General features: G+C 38.3%; 1 long non-coding RNA gene across 1 annotated transcript; it reads left to right on the forward strand.

Annotated features, from left to right (window-relative positions):
• The first annotated feature begins 1,574 nt into the window (after positions 1–1,574).
• On the forward strand, positions 1,575–3,898 carry LOC127650356 (uncharacterized). The gene is made up of 3 exons (XR_007971432.1): positions 1,575–1,624; positions 2,217–2,313; positions 2,680–3,898. It is a non-coding gene; the product is annotated as an uncharacterized LOC127650356 (long non-coding RNA).
• Positions 3,899–4,985: the final 1,087 nt, after the last annotated feature.

Below are 4,985 nucleotides of genomic sequence, written 5' to 3' on the forward strand. Positions count from 1 at the left end.
CAGACAGACCGGGATGGATAGACAGATAGATAGATAGACAGACAGACAGAGGGATGGACGGATAGACAGACAGACAGGGATGGATAGACAGATAGACAGACAGACAGACAGACAGAGGGATGGACGGACAGACAGACAGGGATGGATGGATAGACAGATAGATAGACAGACATACAGAGAGAGATGGATGGATGGATGGATAGACAGATAGATAGACAGACAGACAGAGGGGTGGACGGACAGACAGGGATGGATGGATGGATAGATAGATAGACAGACAGACAGACAGGGATGGATGGATGGATAGATAGATAGACAGACAGACAGACAGACAGACAGAGGGATGGACGGACAGACAGGCAGGGATGGATAGACAGATAGATAGATAGACAGACAGACAGGGATGGATAGACAGATAGATAGACAGACAGACAGAGGGATGGACGGGTGGATGGCTGGATAGAATAGTACTTTTAGACTTGTTAGCGAGAGCAACCTCATAGTCAAAAGCTGGAAGGTTTGCACCCATGCTAGTGTTTAGGCAGACACTATATTTTACTGTTCATTCTTGTACAATTTATTCTATTTTACAGTTCTCCCCTTTAAAGTTATTTCTACATGATTTATTTCATTTTATAGGCCTTAATTTGGGAAGGCAAGACTGTTTCAGTTTTCATCAGAAATATTCCATAATCTTGACAATGTGTATGATATTAGGTTATGAAGATTGAGTAAAAATCAAACTACAAATTTCAGATGATTCACCCATTTCAATGCACTCTTTCCATGAGCCCCTAAAACCATGAGTAAAAGGAGCAAAGGATCAATCAATCTTAATCTTAGCCCTTTGAAGTAATTTCCTTTTGTCAACTGGCCACTTTGGTAAACTAAACAACTTTTCAACTATTCCTTGTGTAAATAGAGTCCCATCAGGCAGCCCAAAGTCTAGACACCTGGTCATCACAGGTTTATTCATTCTCTGTTAAGGGTAGACGTGACTGAATCGTCGTGAGCAGATGAAAGCACTCAGAAGAGGTTGGATAAGTTTGTTCAGATGGGATCTTTTTATTTGTCCCAGTTAAGGCCAATGAAAGGCAATAAAAATTAACAAAAGAAAAAAAAAAAAAAAAACACTGTTCAGTAAATAAAGTAAATTGACATGAGAGTAAAAAAACAAAAAGAAAAATTTCAACAATCAAACTTTTACAGCTGTTTGAAAATTGACCTTAACACAAGTCACTATAATTAGCGCAAAGACAGACTTATATCCTCTCACCCACGCTCCCTCCTGACAGAATGACAATACTAGACTTTATAGGCCTGAGGGCACCCCTGGAATTGGAACATACCAACACATGATTATGGTGCAGGGGTGGCTCAGATGACAAAGACATAAATGCTTAAAAACAGCAGAAATACTACCTCTATAAAACTAGAAAATTACAGAATATTATTTCTACAGTTTCAGCTAACAACTGGCAAGCAACGAGTCATATTTAACAGCTACAAATTAATAACTCAAACTCCGGGTCATTGCCTATTGACCTGGAAGTCATAGCGTCATTTAAACCCCACAAATTTTCCTTTACACAAACAAACCGGAGACGCCAGTATGACCAATATGGTATGTCAAAGCTTTGTTTCTCTTAAACTAAATAAACGGATACATACTAAAAACATGTGTTGCGTGATTATTGTAACTGATTATGACTGTAACGTAAATGACATGATTTTCTTTCAAACAGCAAGATATGTATTGATAAAAGTAGCTATAGCATATAAATCACCGTAGTATTAGCTGTTATAAGTGTGCACACAAAAGCTACGGGATAACTATGGAGTTTTGCAGTGAAAGGCTAGGTTAACCGCTGATTTATAACAGTATAAAGATTAACAGAAGACATTAATGTGCTAGACAAACACATACAGGTCACATTTGCACTCAGTCTTTGTGTACTAGAATAGGCAGCATATCGCTGCCGTGACAATAGCTATGCGCCCCGTCACATTCTCACATTAGCAAGCTGAGAGCGGATAAGATCACATGTATGGCCCACGGCTGGCTGTTCTATGTGGGGTTTGTGTTAATGACCTACAAGAAATATGACTTATCAACATGGGTGAATTCACTAAACTGTTACACCACTTTTGCACACTGTCTAATTCACTAAGCACCCACCATCAAATTTCAATAAAGTCATTGTCATTCTTTTCAGTGTTAGTCTGCTGTATCCTCCACAACCTAGCGCTCAGAACTGGCCTGCATGATGAGAATTTGCACTGTGCAAATTGCATTCAGCTCAAATGTTTTGGGTATGTGTGTCCACAATTGATTTACCTAATTCCTTTAGTGAATCGCATGCTAAAACAATGCAGACGGCACATGTAAATAAATAGTGCAATCAGTGGAAACAATTCTATCTTGGTGAATTCCCCCCATCGTTTGCTACCACCATTAAGATCCGCAATTGTTGGACACTAAGACGTGAATGTGGATGTCTATTAAACCAGACTTCGGCCATACAAAATGCATTGCCCCATATGTACATACAGTTTACACCAATTTTATTGAGTGAATATTTTTTGCCTGTTTGTTTGTACATTAATTACTTAAAGATACATTAAAGTGAATAAGAGCATGACTATAAAACCCAATTGTCTCATACTTCTGTATTTCAGACAGTGCCAGTGGAAGGAAAACGATACAGAAAGAGAAAAGGATAGTTGGCTCTTTCTGACAGTGCCCCCCAACAGCCAAGTGGGTGCTTTGCAGGGGAGTTGACTGAGACCATGGATGCTGTTGCCATGCACATCACAATAACCCTCGTCAGTGTGTAATGACATTACTGACACAGATGTGCCTCAGTGGCACACCAGCCTGAATTCCTCCTACATTCATTTTTACAGTCACGTTTATGAATATTCATGATGGACATAGGGCATGATTTTCTGCCATATTTCATTATGCTTTCACAGCTGATGCAGAAATTAGATGCCCATTCTCAGGAAACTCTTGCATTTTTACAATCTAATTTGAAACATTTACTGCTGAACTTCAAGAAATCATATTTTTCCACAAGTACCAGGTAGTGCTGTAACTACCATATGGACCACAATATAGGAATGCTTCCCCCAAATCTTCAGAGATTTGATTTTTAATAACTGCATTAGCTCACAAATATCATGAAACCACACCATATTATTTATAGTCAGCATTATTGTGCGTTGCGCTAAGAACTAATAAAAGAAAATTTAAAACATTAAAAACATTAGCTATTTTTATTTCGTTTCATTTTTTAGAAAGTCGATCTAATTCATTAAAGTGCAATGTTGATGAATGGGGACGTGCCACTGACTCACATTCTAATGAAAACCAAATATGTCAAATTAGAATGTATGTTTTATTTTAAAAATGATTTTGTATTATACAATAACTACTCAAAATTCAATTATTTCTACCAGTTGTAAGTCATGGTGACTCAAGCTGTGTATCATTCTGTTGGAAGCTGTGAATTTACAATTTCCAACTTGAAAAAAATAGCAAAGGGACAACACTTGAAGTCAGACTTCCAACTTGGAAACTCGTGCATAAATCCTCAACTTTGATTTCACCGAAATGCTGGTGCATCCTGTAGTGTATTCTCTCCTAAAATCTGACCAAAGTTTCAGTTTCAGGATACAGATGATGTTTGGACCACTAAACATGTTTGGCAGATATGGGACAATGATAATCTGTACATAGATTCAGAATTTTATAATACAAATGTTTATTTTAACATGTTTGGGAGTGATTTGATGATGTTGGCCATTACTTTTAATCAGGACTGTTTATTCAACTTTATAGAAAATCGGCTGTAATGTCTTTAACATCTAAACATTTTCAACATGAAAAACTAACACTCCTGGACAGATAATAAACTACATATATTTTTGGGAAACTATTTGCTCTAGAATGTTTAATTTGTCTCAAGAGGTTCAACAAATAAAAAGCATCAATGAAATGTAAAACACACATTTTTGGTCAGAGATCAGCAATATCAAGTTGGAACAACTTGCATCCAAATGGAATAAAGAATTAGCAGATATAGTTCACAAATGACACCGTTTTCTGAGTGTGACCCATCAATATCATGGAAGTGCTCTTTTTATTCAGTGACATTTAGTATTTAATTTCTCATATTGACTTTTTGTCATTTGTGTGTATGTTTGATTATAGAGGCACAGTTCTGACCCCCTGACTTGATGACTATGTAAAATGATTGGTCCTGAGATGAAGCTCAGCCTGTGTTCAGATTTGGCCTTTAAATTCATAAAATTAAATATCCCTTCTGTTTGTGATGGCAAAACCCATATAACAAGGAAGGACATGTCTCCCTCCTTATGTGCCATCTTCTCCTCTCCCTCCAGTGTCATTAACCTGCAGGCTGCAATCTGTGAGTGGGCTGCGAAAAAAATAATAAATAAAAAGAGTGGGGCTGAGGTAAAATAAAAAATAAAAAAGAGTGGGCTGTTGTGAGTGCAGGCAGCCTAGGGACAGTATCCATATTTCAACCCAGTGCCATGACAACACCGGCCCTCACGGCCAAAAAAAACAGACCGGCCCACCCCGGTGCGCCCTATTAGCCAATCCGGGCCTGAACATGTCAGAGATCATGTCTGTGCCTCTTGTTCTCTATCACTCTCTTGCTCTATGTCCTTTTGCTACTTTTCCTGGTTTCATTTTCAAAGATAAAGAGTGCCTTCAAGCCTTTTTGGTCTGGTAAGTGGAGCTGTGTGAGGTGAGTCAGGGACAAGAGGGATTGTTGAAACAGACAGACTCTGAACGCTGTGTTCGAGATCCTGCACGTATGGTTGTGATACACTGAGTCGCCACATCTCAAAGACTCCTCAAGTGTGAAGAGAGCACCAATCAAGACCAAAAGAAACAGAATCAGCTTTATTACCAAGTATGATTACACATACAAGGAATTTGTCTTGGTGACAGA

The sequence above is a fragment of the Xyrauchen texanus genome, chromosome 10, assembly GCF_025860055.1.
Source record: "Xyrauchen texanus isolate HMW12.3.18 chromosome 10, RBS_HiC_50CHRs, whole genome shotgun sequence".
NCBI classification, from domain to species: domain Eukaryota; kingdom Metazoa; phylum Chordata; class Actinopteri; order Cypriniformes; family Catostomidae; genus Xyrauchen; species Xyrauchen texanus.